Consider the following 19316-nt stretch of genomic DNA (forward strand, 5'->3'; position numbering starts at 1 on the left):
ACAGGAACTATAATCTTTCTATCCTCATCCCCAGTGCCTGGCAGAGCAGCATTTAGTAAATGTCAGTAAGTGTTCGCTGAGTGAATAAATGAATCAGAGTTGAATAAATGGGTGGATAAATGGAATGAGTAGATTCATGAATTGCCCTCAATCAGTTGGTGTCTATCCCTATGTTCTGCGTGTTCTCCATAATCTGAGACCTCACCCATTCTCCAGCTCATGAGCAATTCACGTGCACTTTTTCCTCTCTTCACTACTGGTTTGTTCTGAGGTTAACCTGCGGATGTACCGACCAATAAGACCAACCAAGACCTGGGTAGGGGAGTCTAGCGGGGAAGGGGTCTCTATAGTTCTGGTCATGTGCTTTCTAGTGAGAAACTAGGATGCTTGCAAAATTCTAGGAGCACTCTTCCATCCTGCACTCCACATGAATGGCAGCCCCCGAATTAACATGCTCTACATTTTCTTATGAATGATGCCCTCTGGAGCAGTACATAGCCCAGCACTAGTTTTACCCCATAATACATGTCCCTTTAGGACTTTTGCAGTGTTCCTTGGTGCTGCTCAGATAAAGCCAACTGTGAACACTTCCGCTGTTGTAGGGAATAACCCTGCTTCTCATTTCCCCTCGTGCCCTCCTGGTGTCCTCCTTCAATGCTTCATTCTTCAATGAAGTCTCTGAGTAAACTTCAGAGCTGGCTGGGAGATACAGATCTGCTCCTCTCTGGCCCCAGGCTCTTAATGGTCTCTGTTCCTCTGCACCTCTGGGCTAGCCAGGTGTCTGCAATGAGTAACTTTTGACAAGAGAGGCCCAGATGCCACTTCCTCCTGCCAATTGGACTTCTATCACTGTCAGCCCTGAGGGCCCTCATCTTGAGCAACACAAGGCCAACTGTCAGGGCTCAATAAATAATGCAAGAGGAGGGGAGAAGCTGAGGTATAACAAAGGCAGTCAAGGGCAGGGGGACTGAAGTGACAATGCCACCATTCAGATCTCAGATCTGATGCAAGCTGAGACACTGACTGGGGCAAATTCCATAAACCACTCTGAACCTCAGTTTCCACACCTATAAAATTAGAATAATGATTCTATTCCACAGGGTCATGGAGGGAATTAAATGAGTTCCTACTCATGCAAAGTGCCTTGAACAAAGCTGGGCTCCCGGTAAGCCCTTGATGATCAATAATTATTGGCTATTATCTCTCAAATAACTGTTTATCTCATCCACAGTGGGCAGGACCAGCAAAAAGTAAGGTCAGGACAGGTGACCCTGGTTCACACACTATAGCTGAAGCTTGTCCATCCTCAAAGACTTTCCTTAAGAAGACACCAAGTCAAGAATTTCTAAAACAAATCTTTTCTTCATGCAGTGGTGGAGTGAAAAAGGCTTGAGCTAAATTAGTGTCAGACACACTTGACATCAAACCCTGTTTCCATCACTTACAACTTCCTAACTGGAAATTTGGGCAAAAGGCGATCTCAGTTTTGGGTTCCTCCTCTGGAAGATGGGAGCAATCTATAATATCTATATGACATTGTCATTGCAAAGATTAAATGAATAATATGGAAGATAACCTGTGGCAAAATGTAAGTGCTCAATATCAATTCCTCCCATCCCTCAAGTTTTCGTTTTATAGAAAACTGAGGTTTAGGGAGGTTAAGGCAGGTCAGCTCATCTCCATAAACTGTCATGCCTATGACGTAGAGAGGTTGGTGTAAATGGCCTATCGGTTCTAAAATATGTAAATCTCTGAATTCAAGATGACAAATGGAGTCACTGTCAGCAGAGTATCTTCTTGATGGGAACGTGCCCACTTTCTGCCACTCCAGCTGTGAGCTCAGAGGTCTAGGACTCAGCCGGTGCTCCCAACCTTGGGTCCATTAGCGTGGGGATTTCACCACCTGAGGGACAGTTCCAGGCCACTGGAGAAGCAGCATCCTGCAAATGTCCTGGGGCATGACCCTTGCTTGCAGCAGGCTACAAGAGGAGATCCATATAAATGACCGTGCTGCTGAGGACTTCCTCAGTCATGTGAGGATTACAGTGGAAAGGACAGATACGGCTTTCGGCAGAAGGGTAGACAGGCACTGCCGTCCACTGTGTGGATTCTGGGCAAAGGCAGGGAACCGATTGTCCTGGATTATTAATGTTAATAAAAGGAAGCTAAAGAAAAGTCACTCAGTCCCTGCCCTCAGAAACTGCTTTAGGTTCCACGAAGGCCCAGGTCTTCTTATTGTGCATATCTGCTAAGCGCCTAATACATGTTTCTTTCAAGGACAATTCAAGGGACACACACCAATATAAACCATGGTAGCCCAAAACTTCCCAAAATATCAGAGCTGCATTTCACAGCCTATATTCTTCTGAGCACCAGAAGTCTCACCAAATTCAATAGGTTCTACACAAGCGAGTTTGAGATTCTCTACATTCTTGGAGAGTCACAGGGTCCTTTATCACAGCCAAGGCACTGAGCAGTTCTGCAGTTAAAAGAAAACTGGTTTGCTTTTAATTGACAGATCAAAAATTAACACAAAACATAGATATAATTTTTTTTAAAAAATTTCTGTAGAGATACAAGGGTTCTTCAGACTGAGTTTGGAAAATGCCAACCTATAGTATTTTTAAATGGAGATTAAATGGCCTTTTTAAAAACAAACAAAGGTATTTTCACTATGTTGCAAGTCTAGTTTTCATCATTGCTACCTACCCCCCCCCCCCAAACTTGTCTAGGTCTCATGTTAAGCTTGGAATAAGCGTATGTCAACTGCATGTCTATATCCCACTGGGAAGTCACTCTCAAGGGCAGTGCGGCCAGAGCAGTGGCCTTTTAGCCCACTGCATGGCCAGGCCCTCCGCCATGCCCTCATCACCCCACAGCTGCACTTTCCCAGGGCTCGTTGCTGGTAGAGGAAGAAGATTCTGACAAATAAAGGGATTCCGGCCCTTAAAGGGGACTAAGGCTGTCAAGGGAGACTCCGAGGTGAGGCATTAGATGCCCCACCCTCCCAGGGGCTCCCATAACACCCTTTGAACACACCTTCCCAGAGCCAAAAACAGCGTCCACTGAGTAGTAGGTGATCAATAAATGAATGAACTGCACTTGGCACATTGCAAGCCAATGTTCCATTTATGAAAAAATGTCTGTCTCTCAGCTGTGAACTCCTTAAGGGGAAATACAATTTCTTTCAATTTCATGTGCCCAGTATCTACAATGCACCTGTTTCATGGACTTAACAAACAAGTGAGTGACTGAGTGGAACCAAATCTTAAGTGAATGACCTTGAGCTTCTTCTCTGTCCTTCCTTCTGGGTGCCAAGAAATGGGAGTGGAGCACCCAACCCTGTCTTGCCTACTTCTAAACTCCTCATCCTTTGGGTATACCTGGCCCCTCCCTTCTCTTCCTCCTTCAGCCATGTTTCCCCCACTTTCTCTTCCTCAACCGGGTTCTTTGCTACTCAGTTCCTGTGCAGTGGGAGGGAATGGAAATGACTGCCCTGAGGTGCAAGCCCACCCCGTTAGCCACATTTGCTCAAGAAGATTAACATTAATGTGGGAAGCAGGGCTTGGGGATTAGTTTCCTCTCACATCAAGCAGATCGTTTACACTGTGTTGCCAGAGGCCACTGGAGCAAGTTGAACATCAAGGAGGAGCAGAGGAGGGGGGGAGGAAGAGAGGGAGCTGCCTCACAGCCAATGGCGGTTGCCCCACAGACTTCTCCGTTTACATCAGGCCTTGTGTCCCACTTCTTCAGGTCGCTCTCTGCTCTCATATGTAAAGGAATCAGGCATCTTTCCAGGGCCTATTTAAAGATATCTAGTTAAGTTATTTTCCCACGTGCCCTTTCCTTGCTGTAAGCAGCCTCTAACTGGAAATAGGTGCTGTGTGTGAGGGAGAATAGAAAAGAGGTCTCTTAGTGGCTATCATTCTGGGACGTTCCGGTCCTGACATTCCAGGACAACATCTCCAACAACCAGCTGACAAGAATGGGACTCACAACGGACCCTTTGCAGCTGGGGATTTTTGTTACTGTTTGGGGGACTTTTTTTTTAGGTACAAGTTTAGAGCTAAGAATTTAAAATTTGCTGCTTTGACAATTTGCAAGTGACCCCAAAGGACCACTAGAGGAGGAGAGGCATTTTTAATTTTGCCTGAGGTATGAATTTTAATGCTCCACATTTCAAGGCTGGTGTCAGGAAGGCGTCTTAGCCAGGGAGGGGTCTAGACACCACCAGTTTTGTGCCTCTCTCTTAATACAAAAACCTACAAACCTTCAATCACCCTGGCCTTAAAGACCCAGTTTTATAGATAAGGAAATGAGATGCATTTCTGGTTTGGGAACTGGGGTTCTAACTATCTCAGGAATATCCCCCACCACAACATGGTCCTGGATCCAAAACCCAGTGCCGCATTACACAGCTCATCTCCTCCTCCCACCCCTGAGCCTCCCGAACTTCCTTCTCCTTTCTCTGTTCTCAGCTCTTAAAAGGTCCAAAGGGAGGGAGGGTACAGTGAGAAGGCAGACTGGCGGAGGAAGCAGACTTCTAGGTGTAAGGATTCTGCACCCAATTCCCAAGTGTGGGGGGAGGGTTCCCCACATCACCAATTCTGTGACACCAGCCGGTTGTCCTACAATTCGACTCAATTCTGACACTCTCCACCCAGAGATAGCATCAGATTCCACAGGTTAAGGGCTCAGTCCCACAAGACTGCCCCCGACTTCAGATGCTAATCACGTCTAAGTTGTTACTTGTACTTCTAATTGAATGGCTATAAATCAGAGGTTCCTACAACCCCTTCCTTGGGTTTGATTAATTTGCTAGAGTGGCTCACAGAATTCAACAAACCAGTTTACTCACTAGAGTACCAATTTATTACAAAGGATATCAAAGGATATGAATAAACACCTGGATGAAGAGATACATAAGACAAAGACCCAAACAAGGGAGCTTCTGTCCTTGTAGAGTTTGGGTCTGGCATAGTGGCATATGGAAGTGTTCTTGGTTCACCAACCCGGAAGCTCTCTGAGCCCCGTCTTTGAGGGTTTTGTGCAGGCTTCATTGCATAGGCATGATTGATTAAGTCACTGGCCATTGGCAATTGATTCAACCTCCAGCCCTTCTCCCCTCCTTAGAGGTCAGGGGTGGGACTGAAAGTTCCAACTCTCTAGTCACACGGTTGGCTCTCCAGCTCCATCCTTAGGGAGGGTCCAAAAGTCACCTCATTAAATTAAGAAAAGACACCTCTGTCACTCTCATCATTTAGGATATCCCAAGGATTTTAGGAGCTCTGTGCCAGAAACAGGGATGAAGACCAAATACATATTTCTTATTATAAATCACAATATCACAGGGTGTCTCTTTTCATCCCCAGTAGCTCTTTCAAGTGCTTTCTATGTATCGCTGATATCAGCAATCCTTTAACATCCAGACAAGGTCAGCCCAAACCCCCATTGTACAACCAGGAAGGAAAATAGGGTCCTCCTAAGATTCCTTCATCTTCTTAGAGGCTCGCCTCTTCCTAGTCACCTCTACTTTGTTTTTGCTGAATTTGTCAGTCTGGGTCATACAGCTTTTTATTATTGTCATTTTTTATCTCCTTCTTGGTATTGACCCAAACAAAGAATTCAGCCCCTTTCCTCTTGATATCCTTCCCAATATCATACATAAGGCAGATATCCGGACTAAATTTTTACCGGAGAATCGAGGATAATGGTAAGGCCTATAATTGAGGAGTACTAGTCTTGACTATTCATAACAAGCCCTGTCACATGGTTTCTCCATTCTTCTCCCTTTGCAACCCATCTCCCCACTATCGAGTTCAGGTTTATCACTTACACAAAGCCTTTAGTCGTCTCCTGGCTGCCTTCTTCCCTCAGGCGACCTGATTTCTCTACAATAAGGTTCTTTCTTTAAGGAACTCGAGTAACTTCCAGAAAGGTGATCATCCTTCTCAGTCCGACTATGTGGTTGAATACCTACTCACTCATCCATTCAGTCAGTCACCCATTTAACAAGCATGCGTTGAGTGCCTACTAGGTGACAGGTGCTGGGGCTACAAGAGTGAACCACAGGACAAAAATCCCTGCCCTCATGGGGCTTACATTCTAGGGAACTCTGCATAAACTTCATTTGGAAAATAAAAAGATTTCAACAATGAAAACTTGACAACTGATGTCTTAGAATATTTTTAGGAGAGCATTTAGAGTTGACCATAATGGATTGCTACTTTTCCTACTTATTCCTCTTAAATGGGATGGGGGTTAGAGGGAGGAACCGGCTTCTGTTCTTTGGAATCTAGTTTCTTTTTTCACTTTCCTCCTTTTTGAAAGGACCGTTTCCTCCTCTGTTCCTCTAGGCTGCGCTGGCCTCCTCCTGTCCCCTGCTTAACCCTCCCTGAAATACACAAAGCTGCACTACTTCCTTCCCTCCATCCTGCCCCTGCCTCCAGGGTTATTATTTCCAAGGGATGCTTCCTATAGAGCCCTGTCACCCACTCATCCACCTCACCGCTCTCTCCTCTCCCACCTAAATTAATTCTCTCGGCTTATTTCAAAGATGCTATCTGTGCTGGCTGGATGTGCTGCTTTGTCGGTCATTAAACTGTCCCCCATATAATTTACAGATGCCTCCAATGATGCATGTCTGGCTGTAGATGTCACCAACAGATGTCTGGGGAGTTACATTCCACCCGGAATAGGCTTTCCTGCAGTTTCAAGAGTAAGACGACATCTTTATTCTTCCTCTCCTCCTGGGCTAGTGGGTTTCTCCAGATAGATGCTGCTGTTTCTTTTATGGGATTTCCTTTTTTATTTCTCCTGCCCATACCCAACAGATCATCTTTGAAGAGCCGCTTTACAACTGACTGAGATTATCAGCACGCAGAAGGCCTCCCTTACGGCACTTCTAGGTGCAACAGACCTAGAAATAGATGTGTTTCTGTAAGTGCTTTTATTCCCGAAGCATCTTAGGAAAGAAAAACTCGAGCAAGAGACTTGCACAGATGTCACATATAAAGAAAAGCATCTACAAACAACAGACACTTTCCAAACAATTTTATACTATTTTATTTATTTACTTGGACTCCATCCTGTTAAAAAAAGATTTGAGGAGGCTTACAAAAATGCATATAATTTGTAGAAAATGAACAAAAACAGGATAAGAACATTCAACCAAAAATAGAACAAGGAAAGAAAAATGAAAATATTCTTTTTGTGAGGATAGTATAAAATCTGCCTGTTATGAGAGCCTTTGTAGTTCTTAAAGGCATTTGCCAGATTTGGCGCTGGGCTTCCTAATGGTCAAAGAAAAGAGGAAAACATAGCCTCAGCTTCCACCCATCTGGAGGGAAGGGAAGGGGGAACCATTAGGGCACATTGATTTTTTCACAATGACTTGGGGCTGCTTCTTACATTTAGTGAGTGGCGTTAGGGCGGCTAAATGTCCTGCAATGCATACCACAGTCCTCCAGAGCAGAATTGTCCCGTCCAAAATGCCAACTACACACCTGTGAGAATGAATAACTTGTGTGACTCATAAAGTCCAAAAGTCAAAAACTCAAAATAAACTAGTAATTCAAGAGAAGCATGGGTACTGAGACTAGAAAAAAATTTCCTTCTGAGACTCTACAACGGGCTCAGTGGTGTAGCAGACAATATCAAGACCCTCTAAGAGGTATAAGAGGGAGATGCCTATGACCATTCCTAACATCACCCAGAGAGAATTGCTGTTGAGGAGTTTCATGCTTTGACCTATCCCTTAATGCGGAAGTTTAGCCTGACAAGTCTGTCTAACTCAGGCTCCCCAGTTTTGATTCCAACCCCAGAAATGTGAGCTGAGTAACGCTCTAGACCCTGCCAGGTACCCTGGAGGTTGTAAAGCTGAACAAGAACAAGACCGTGTCACTCTTTCAAGGAGCTCATTTAATAAGGCTACAAGCCCTTCTAAAACAAGTCAAGAGCTCTTTCTTTTTGCGGCCACCGCTCAGGCGCCTTCGGCCAAAATGAAGTTCAACCCCTTTGTGACTGCTGACCGGAGCAAGAACCGTAAACGGCATTTCAATGCACCTTCCCACATTCGCAGGAAGATTATGTCTTCCCCTCTTTCCAAAGAGCTGAGACAGAAGTACAATGTTCGGTCCATGCCCATCCGTAAGGATGATGAAGTTCAGGTTGTATGAGGACACTACAAAGGGCAGCAAATTGGCAAAGTAGTCCAGGTTTACAGGAAGAAATATGTCATCTACATTGAGCGAGTGCAGCGGGAGAAGGCTAATGGCACAACTGTGCACGTGGGCATTCACCTGAGCAAGGTGGCTATTACTAGACTAAAACTGGACAAAGACCGCAAAAAGATCCTTGAACGTAAAGCCAAATCTCGCCAAGTAGGAAAGGAAAAGGGCAAATATAAGGAAGAAACAATCGAGAAAATGCAGGAATAAAGTAATCTTATCTATGGCTTTCATTAAAAACTTAAAACAAAGAAAAAAAAGTCAAGAAATTGATCAAATAAAACCCCAAACTGTTTCATATACAGCATTTCTCATATAAACATATAAACCACTCTTTGAGATAAACCGATGGACGAATTAGGCAACTCAAAACAGCGAAAAGAAAGAGTATGACAGCGACCTCTGAGGAACCCCAAATTAATGACACCTATTGTTCTGGTCAGGGTTCTTGGTTACAAGCTCTAGAAATTTACTCTGGCTCTCTTCAGCAGAAAAGCAATTTCTTGGAAGATTATCAGAGGCTCGTGGAATGCATAGGAAGCTGGAGCCAACAGAAACAGCAGTAGGAGACTCGCCATGGAGCCCAGGAGTGACGCCCTGGGCGTGTGGCAGCTGTTGTAGATGAAGATTAAGAGTTCTCAGGGTTTGCGCCACTCGACTCTGAGCCAAAGTCCCAGGCTGGGATCTGATTGGTTGAACCAAGGTCACATGCCCACACCCTGGCTGCCAGGGGGCAAGATGAATAGGATCCACACTCAGTGGCTTCTACAGTGGGAGGTAGGCTGTGTGTCCAAGAAATACCACACACAAGAGAGGATATTGACAGCCAAAAGATGACAGTGTCCCCAACACCTACGGATTTATGTGTCTAGACATTCAATTAACAGATGTGTGCTAGACACTGTTCTGAGCACTGAGGATCTGTGAGAACATCCTGCTCCCCTAAAGCCTTTATTCTAGTGTGTGCGTGTGTGTGTGCGTGGGGGAAAGCAATGAACAAATTAATAAAGATACCAGTTGTTGTGGCCTCAAGGACCATGCATATAACTAGAACAGGGGAAGCGGGATTGGGAGTGTGGGAGGCTGCTCTACTCCTGAGTGGTCAGAGGGGATCAGGTGGCTATCTGGGAGAAGGATATTCCCAGCCAAGGGGACAGCAGTGTAAAAAGCCTGAAGCAGAAGTACACTCCGCATGTTTGAAGACCAGCAAGAGGGACTGTGGTTGGAGTAGAGCAAGGAGATGTAAGTGGGAGGTGAGACTAGAGAAGACATGAGGGGACAGGAGCAGGCAGGGCCTTCTAGGCCACATTAGCACTTTGGCTTTAAACCTAAATGAGCTAAGAAGCCCTTAGAGAGTTTGATCAGAAGAGTGGCTTGATCAACTAATGTTTTAACAGGATCACTCAGTCCACTGGGTTAAGACTCAACTTTTGAGGTGCAAGAGGAAGAGAGGAAACCAGTGTCATACCCAGGTCTCTCCTGACCACTACACTACAGTTGTGGAGTGGGAATTTGCAGGTAAAGGGAACCCTGGAGAAAGTCTAGTTAAACGCTGTGGTGAAGCTCAGAGATGTGAAGGGCCAACTGCCTTTTTCTGTCAGGGCTGAAGTGAGAATCAGGCCTCCTGATCTGGGCCTGAACTAATTTCATTGAACCACAAGGATAACAGAGGAGGTTTGGTCTCTCTTTTTCTCCCAAGGATGGTAGACCGTGGCTTCCTCATCCTCTCATATTTCTTGGGGATGAAGATACTCTGCCCTTCTCAGGCCTCTCTCCCACACCATGGGATAAGCAGCCCACTGTATGGAAGCCTGGATGGTGGTATCAGATGCATCAGTCACTATTACTGCCCCAGCCACTATCCATGCAGAAGAGGCAGCCCTTATGCAGCTATGTTTTGTGACACGTGACTTTCTCCCTCAATTGTCACCCCTGCCAGACCCTAGATGACAGAATCAGGGTGGACTCCTGATCCAAGGCAAAGAATCTGAAAACTGGCCAGGGAGCTATGATGTCGCAACCTGGCACAAACAGATGAGGATGACCAATCGAATTCCCTTTCTGGAATCTGAACTAAGAAATTCCAACAGAAAGAGGTTCTCAGCAGTGGAATCTGATGCTAAAAGTAAACATAGACATAGAGTTGGGTCTACCTGTTTGCTTGTGGTAAACAAGTGATGAGGGAGCAGACCTACAGAGAAAAGCAAGGAGGCCATGAGTATCACGGTACCGTGAGAGTCACGGGGAGTGGCTGGGTCACACTAACACCAGAGCACTCCCAAGGAGAATCACAAACTCCTTCTGCTCAAATTCCCAGAGCCCCCTCGGCCTGAGCCCAGTGGTTCTGCTTTTTGTGAAAATAAGTATATATGCAGTGGCATCTGCTCCTAAATATTCAGGCCTTAGAAGTATCCACCTCTGCTCAGCCAGTCTGGACTCCAGACCACCAACAAGAGGACCACACCTAAGACAGCACCGCACATTCTCCTTCTTAGAACCCCACTCACTTCCCACCTTGAATTATGGATCCTCAAAGCCTTCTCCTAATGCCTCTAGATGCAGGCCAAGTTTACGGTCAATGTTTTACTTCAAGGATATATTGATTGAGATATGTCTGTAGTGACATATATCTTTAAAATACTGTGTAAATTGTTTATTTAAAATCAAAGCTATCTTTAAAAGAGCTAATGTTGGTGATTTTGTAGGTCCATTAGCAACTCATTGATCCATTTCTAACCAAGATGTCTGGACAAGCCTCCTGCCAAACTAATAGCTCAGTTGGCTCAGGGAATTAAATGCCAAGCAGTACTACACTCTTACCATCTTGTGTAAAGTATGATTAAGAAGACAAGATCACATTGTAAGGACAGAAAAATCTTTCCTTGGATTAGTGAACCGATCATTGCATCCCTACCATAGAAACAAGTGTTCCTTCCTACGGCTCGCATGGTTAGTCATAAGCAGGTCTCCAGGTCTCCGGGACTCACTCTCATTGACATTAATGACATTGATCTTCCAAGCTGGGTATTTATAAAATTTGTCAGTAAAACCACTAAAGGTCAAGACTTTGGGATTCAGCTTACTAAATGGTCCCATCCTTAAAATCTTTACATGCATGCACCTGCCAAACAAGTAAATGATCTAAGCAGCAGGGCCTGGAAAAAAAGGTAGGCCGTTGTCAACGGCAGAGACGCTGTCCAGTTTGGGTTCCCAAGCAGTAGATTCTGAGACAGGGACTCTTGAAAAAGTGATTTACTGGGGTAGTATGCTCCAGAGAAAGTGACCAAGAAAATCAGAATAGGGCAGAGCAGAGTTAAGCAAGGATGTGGCTCAGGTGGCTTCAGTGTGGTCCCACAGAGAGCTCTGGGACACAAATTGTACCACAGCATTGATCATATCTTCAGGCAAGGGACCACCTTTTGCACCCCTTGTCACTCACTGGCCTTGGATGGAAGGTGGGGAGTATATAACCTCCAGACTGAGACAGCTCCCATCTGACCAAAGGCAATTCTCTGAAGATGTTGGCTGTGAGCTGTTGGCAGCCAATTTAGTGCTGGACCACAGGGTGCACTGGCCTGCTGGAGGAGGTTTGGGCTGGGTACCCACAGTATCCTCTACAAGTGGCAAGACAGATGGGCAGCAAATCCCCAAGGCATTTTATCTCCCCTTTGGACTCTGGAATTGCCAAGGAGATACTTTTGGACACCTCAGAAGTTGCCCTAAATGGGTGTACAAGAATCAGCTGTGACCACTGTTAACTGAAGAAATCTCTAGTGCTGGAGCCACATCAGATTTTAGATTTACAGTTTTGATTTTGCCTTTGTTCTAATTTATAAACTTGTGCCCTTATAGTGGGTTGAATAGTGGTCTCCTCCAAAAGATATGTCCCCATCCTCAACCCTAGAAGTTGTGAATGCAACCTTATTTGGGGAAAAAAATGGTCTTTGCAGATATAATTAAGGATCTCAAGATGAGATCATCCTGGTTTATCGAGCTGGGCCCTAAATCCAATGACAAGTGTCCTCGTAAGATACAGAAGAGAAGACACAAACTCAGAAGAAGATGGAGACAGAGATTGGAGCTATGCAATAAAACACCAGTAGCACCTGGAATCACCAGGCTCTAGAAGAGGCAAGGAATGGAATCTTCTTCCCTAGAGTCTCCGGGGGGAGTGTAGCCCTACCATCACCTTCATTTTGGACTTCTGGCCAATCTGGAACTGTGAGAGAATAAATTTCGGTTGTTTTAAGCCACTTTCTTTGTAGTAATTTGTTACAGCAGCCACAAAAAACTAATACAGCCCTTTCTTCTCATCTGTCTGGTCTTGACCAAGTTAATTAACTACTCTGAGTCTCGGTTTTCTCATATATAAAAGAGGATAAATAATAATCTTCTCATATTTTATGTGAATTAATTAAGATATCAGGAAGGAAAAGCACACGGACTGTCAGGAATTGACACGTAACAGATGTTCCATAAATCTTACTTTCCCGTCTCTCTTCTTCTATCTATATTGGCCCTACACAAAGCTTTTTGAAGTAGGTTCTTACTCTGCCTTTCCACTGCAGCAATCTCAACCCTGGAAACACAGATCCTTTCCCCTCTCAAACAGATAGTGGGGCTTTGCCACCAAAAGTTGCAATAAGGCTGAATATGAAGTTTTTAATAAAACACAACTTCAACGATAGCTTTTGTCTTATTTATACTTCTCGTCTAAAGGGAACTATGTTTTTTATACTTTTATTGAAATGTCAAATACATTCAGATATACACGTATTATTAGTATAGAGCTTGATGAATTTTCACAAACTGAACACAGCCATGTAACTAGCATCCAGGTCAAGAAAGAGAACATGAACAGCACCCCAGAAACTTCCCTTGTGCTCCTTCCCAATCACCACTCCCCAACAAGGAAAACCATGGTGCTGACTTCTAGTCATGTAGAGTAATTTTGCCTGTTTTTGAACTTTACATAAATGGAGTCATACACTCTGTATTCTTTTATGCGTCTCCTCTTGTGCCACACAATGTTGGTTACATTTACCCATTTTAGTGCACCTAAGGGTAGATTGCTCATTATCATTAGAGTATGGCATTCCATTTGGGGAATATAACATAGCTGATCTGTTCATTCTACCGATGATGGGTATTTGGGTTTTTGTCAGCTTTTGGCTATTACAAATAGTGCTGTTATGAACATTCTAGTTTATATCTTTTGGCAAACATACATATAGATTAATCTGGGGAAAACTGATCTCTCTACAGTATTAAATCTTCCAAAACATGAACATGGTACATCCCTCCACTTATTTAGGTGTTTTCAAAATTTCTTTCAATAATATTTTGTAGTTTTCTCTGTTGAAGTCTGGCACATTTTTCCTTAGGTTTATTCCTGGGTGTATTAATTTTTGATGCTATTGTAAATGGTATTGGGACTCTGAGGGATTTTAAGGAGATGGAAATTTCTAATAGTCTGAGCTTTACTGCCTCTCTAGACAAGAATCATAAGATTTTCTTTCATTAAAATTTTAGAAGGAGGAAAATTATTTTAATATTCCAAACTGTTAAAGTTGACAAAAGGGAAAACAAATAGAACCGGAGATTGCCATTAGCCAATTAGAGTGTCGTCAACAAATTCCAGGTTTCACTTTCAACAATATCTAATACTCCCAAAGAAACCCTTTCCCAGAAAAGTATCCAAAAGAAACACCTAGAAATTCCATGGTTTGTGTAAAAGAAATGAATTCTTTTGGTCTCTTGCCAGAGTTTAGCACTTTTTCTGGTTTCCAAAATTTGAAAAGGGAGACAAAACCCAACATTTATATACTCTATTATGTGTCAAGTGCATTTAATAATTATCTATTTTAATTCTCATGACAAACCCATATGCTGTTAGCATTTACTTGATTTTACAGTTGAGGAATCTAAAATGAAGAGAAATGAATGCCCCAAATCACATTCCGTCAGTGATAGAAATGCAAATCCAGGCCTGACGGATGCCAAAGGTAATTTCCCCTCCTTTTAAAAGTAACATTAATTAGTGTCTTTCCAACTATTAAAATTAAAGATATGTTCATTATAGAAATTTGGAAAAATATAGAACAGAATAGACAAATGATTTTTCAAAATGTATATTTAGTTTTCACTTAATATCACCCCATGATAACGTCCTCATGACTTCACATACCCTTCTACAGCATTCTAACGTCTGCAAAGTATTTCATTAGTTAAATCCACCATAATTGTTTAACCAAACACCTTTCATGCTGGCCTCTTAGAGTATTTCTATTTTTCATATAACAGAAGATAACGCGGCAATGAACCATGCATCTATAGCATTACAACTTTGCACACTTATGATTACTCCTTCATGATAAATTCCTTGAAGTATTCTCTTGGGATAAAGAGTTAGAAACCTATTAAGGCTCTTTAATACACACAGCCAAGGCTGCCCATCCCCACCCCCAGGCCCCGAGACAGGTCACAGTTTCCACAGCCCTTAGCACGAGAGGGCGGCCACCAGCTGTGTCTTTGCCTGTGCTGGCTATTACCACTTCGAAAAATATTTGCAAGTTGGACAGATTTAAAAAATCATATTATTTTAATTTACACTTCTTTAAATACCAGTGGTTTTGAGCATCTACTTAGGGGTCATGTGTGTTTCTCTCTTGGACATCAGTGGTTCTCAAAGAATGGTCTCCGGGTCCCCTGCATTAGAATGCCTAGGTGCATACAAGTAGCAGATTCCCGAGTTCCAACTCAGACTCTGTAATCAGCCCCGGGGTGGGGGCCTGAAAGGGGAATTTGAGTTTGTTAGCACTCTGCTGACAATTCATATGCTACTAGACTTTGATAACTGCTGCCATACTTAGAACCACACCATACTTAGAAACAGCAAACACATAGCCAGGATTTGAGTCCTTCACAAGTGAAAATCAGCAAGAATCCTCGCACGAAGCTCTTATTCATCTATATCATTTCAAATACACTTTCAGGCACATTAATAGCTGCACAGAGCCTGTTGAGATGTGATGGTTCAAACCCGTCCGTGTGAATAAGCTCACAACACGTTTTTGGTGGCAGAGTCAAGTCAATGACTGTGGAATCAGCGTCTGTGCCCAGCAGGATACTAACTTGATGGCAAAAGAAGAGATTTTAAAAGCAGAAGATAAAATATTTCTTTTGAAGTGTTCAAAAAAATTCTGCAAAAGCTGTGAAACTAAGGATGCAACCCGAGAACCAAGTAAAATGACATCATCCAGTACTGGCTTTTGAGGACCAGAGGAAAAGTAGAGCAGGATGTGCTTCTCACCTCTCCTATCTCACGTCACTCCACTGACTTGGGTCCCATCAAATTGAAACAGAAGGACTGCTTTTCCTGAGAAAAGCACAGGTATGGTTACAGGCATTCAATCTCTGTTTTGAATGCCGGGGAGATTTAGGGATATAAAACCTACAGTGTTATTGTTTGGGAACCAGCTCTTTCTTTGGTGAGGAAGATTGGCCCTCAGCTAACACCTGTGCCAATCTTCCTCTATTTTGTATGTGGGACACTGCCACAGCATGGCTTGATGAGCAGTGTGTAGGTCCACACCTTGGATCCGAACCTGTGGATCACCAAATCGGAGTGAGCAAACCACCGCTACGCCACTGGGCTGGCCACAGGAATCAGCATTTTTATTATGCCTCTGCAATTCAAACAGGCAAAATTTACTTCCATTAGTAGTTTTAAATGTTATAATTCAAGGGGTCCCTAAAGTTATTTATTACAAACAAGCGCAAATGACCCAGACAATAGGCCAGTGCTAGGCGGGTGGGCAGGACATGGCATACCGTGTTCACATGTGGGATCCTGTTCTCACAGGAAGCAGAAACATCCTCTTCCTGGGAAAGGAGAGAAAACAGTTTTCTTGTTGCCGACCATCATGCGCCGAGCTCCTTATGCCTGCCCTGTGCTGTGTGCTTCCCATGCACTACCTCCTTTATCCTCACAACACTGACCCCAGGCGGGTGTCCATGTCTTTGTACCACTTAGGAATAGATTTGGTGGGCACCCAAGCCACCATGGCTCAACCACCTGAAAGATTGTTTTTCTCATATACAATGAGTGCCAAGAAAGGGCCCTTGAGAGAGTTGGCACTCCATGGATATTCATGGATAAATGAATAAACAACCGAGCGAGGGAACAGCAGGAATTGAACTCTGGCCTATTGGCTCCCAAACTCCTCCTCCCGTTGCATCATGCTGCCACTCCTAGCACTCCGAGCCAGCAGAGCTGTCTTTCCTGGCCAGAAACTGTGTTGGCTTGGCCCGGAATGGAAGTATTGGAACTTTTTCCTCCGCTTCTATGAATCCAGCATTCATAGAAGCACTCAAAACTTCAGACCTTAAACGCACAGCCGCATGCACACACGGGTGCCATGGCACAGTGATAATAAATCAGGGCTACGATGCCCACTCTTGAGCACTGCTGCCCCGGCCTCAGCTGAGCTCTGCCCTCTAAGCCAGGGACGATGGCTTACAGAGCCCCCTTCCCCCTACCCCCAACCCACAACGTGAACCCTGCCACTTTCCCAGCCTGGCGGACCCGCACTTGCTGCTCTCTGCTGAAAACAAGAAAGAGAAATCATTTTCTTTCTAGCCATGCTGGGCGCAGCACGCAGGGTAAGGCCGAACTCTGTGAAACAAACAATGTCTCAAACCCGAGTTAATACTGAGATGGACCCAATTCTCTGACAGGCGTGTTAAATGTGATTAAAGCTGCAGAGCGTTCCCCACATACCCATCTGCTGTGTGGAGGAGCCCACAGCTGTTCTGATTTCTGATGTACAGTTTCTTGTCAGTTGTTTCAAATGTATCTCATCTTGCACGTAATCTGGGTCTTCCCTCCCTGGGCCCTCCTTGGACCACCTTGGCCAGTTTCTCTAAGCAGCCCCCGAGATCCACACGCCTCTGGCCGCAGGTCTGGAGAGGCATGTGCGAGCTCTGGCTGGTGCAAAAATGTGTGATCACAGGGAAAGCTTAGCGCTTTAGCTGCTGGAATGAATCTCTTGGATCCTAAGCTGTCATGACGCCACCACCTGCAGCTCCTGCCGGTTTATGCTGTGGGGTGAGAGGAAAGAACAGGGATAAATCATTTTTGATGCTACAGAGAGCTGCCCCTGAGATACCCACCAGCTACCAAAGAAATACATTCTGAAAGCTCTGGAAGGGTGGTGAGAGCGCTGCTGGGGGATTCTGGGGAAAGGCAGAGGTGGAGAGATGGGGTCTGCTAGGCAAGGGATGGAGTCCACAGAGGTCACTGGAGACCTTGAGGCCAGAGGGCACAGACAAGGCAGAAACTGCCGATTTTAGGAGAACTGGCTCATCAGCACTCACTCTTACAGTAACTTCACAAGAATTTTTAAAAAGCAACCCTCTATGGGGCTGTGGCCCTGCACCAGAGTACAAAGCCTGCTAAGCATAGCAGAGGCTGGGTTTCAGTCCTACTTGCCTCCTGGGCCAGGGCTCCTTGTGTAGTGAACAACCTGTGCAACCATACCAAGTAGGAGCAGGCGAGCATATGAATGTGGGAAATACAGGGAGCATAAGAGAAGAACCAGAAGAGAAATATAAAAATAGAGCATCAAGAGGATTCAAAGAAGTTGAAGCCTCTTCTTAGGTCCTGACTGCTTGTTGGCAATCTTTGGTGTTCCTTGAATCATAGATGTACAGCGCCAATCTCCACCTTGGTTGTCACATGGCCTTCTCCCCATGTGTCTCTCTGTCTTCACATGGCCTTCTTCTTACAAGGACGCCAGCCTTATTAGAAGGAATCATTTCTAAAGGACTGATTGTGGCTTCCCATCCCCCCGTGAAGCAAGGCATTTGGACTTGCTCCACTCGGCGGAGCTGCCTGGGCAGAGGTGTCACACTGCATTCTGGGAAAAACCTGGGCTTGTCCCTGAAAACATTTCAAACTCTTCCCTCAAAGCCCCAGTTTTTTTAGGTCTGATGAACCCGTCCTACCTTAAGATAAATGTTGAAAACAACAATTCCGTATTAAGAGAAAAACCTGAAGACAGCCCCTCGAGGTCTATGAAAGACAGCAGAAATCGCTTACTGATTTTCTTAAAGAAAAAACACGTCTTAATTGAAAAAGAAGCTAGTCATCGTATGAGAACTGCAGTTTCATTCAATAAACATTTACTGAGCAAATCTTAGGTTTCAGGCACAAAGGATGCAAGAAAAATAAGCCACCATTCCCCCTGTCAAGGAGTGCGTGTCGATGACAGGAGCCCAGCACACATGGCCATGGGACATCAGGGACAATGTCAGGTCACATCCCTTCAAATCTGAGCTCATGCTTCCCTCTAACCTCAGGTCCCATTGGTACCACTCTGTTCAGATACCTGCAAAATTCCAGTGGTGTGTTAAGTTGCTGTATTAAAAACACCGATTTTAGATCAGATATAAATAAATAAAATAAATAAACACACAAAAACATATCCATGAATGTGTGTGATGTATGTATATGTAGATATATACACATATACATTCACATATAAGTAGATATGTAGATATACACACACACACACACATATATATATATACACAAATATAGCGTGTATGTGTGAGCATTAAAAAAAAAGCCATGTGGGCATCAGAAATAATACTGACCTCCCCACAACCAAATCATCTCACAGCCCACCCTAACTCACGTTCTGCTGTGAATGAGAAATAGCACAGGAAAGTCACATGGAGGAAACAAAGGCATTTATCTTTAGTAATTAGGACGATAAAAAAAATACAGTTCCCATTTGAGTGCTCACTGTGTGCCAAGCATTGCGTTCATGTTTCACAACGTTCTTTTATTTAATCCACAGATTTGGATTATGTCATTTAACCCTTACCTCCACTCTGAGAAGAATGTACAATTTTCTACGTTTTACTAGAGAGGAAGTGGAAGCTTGACAGGCAATTGGCTCAGGAAATGGCAGAGCAAGGATTCAAACCCAGGTCTGTCTCATTCCAAAGACAACGTTGGTAGAAGTTTCCAGAATGAGCCTCAAGGTCCAGGCTGAGCTCCAAGAGACCACATGAGCATAA

At 44.2% G+C, this 19316-nt stretch overlaps 1 pseudogene; it reads left to right on the plus strand.

Annotated features, from left to right (window-relative positions):
* Positions 1-7963: 7963 nt before the first annotated feature.
* LOC103558767 (large ribosomal subunit protein uL24-like) lies at positions 7964-8488 on the plus strand (annotated as a pseudogene).
* Positions 8489-19316: the final 10828 nt, after the last annotated feature.

This window comes from Equus przewalskii, chromosome 22 (assembly GCF_037783145.1).
Source record: "Equus przewalskii isolate Varuska chromosome 22, EquPr2, whole genome shotgun sequence".
In the NCBI taxonomy this organism is placed as follows: Eukaryota; Metazoa; Chordata; class Mammalia; order Perissodactyla; family Equidae; genus Equus; species Equus przewalskii.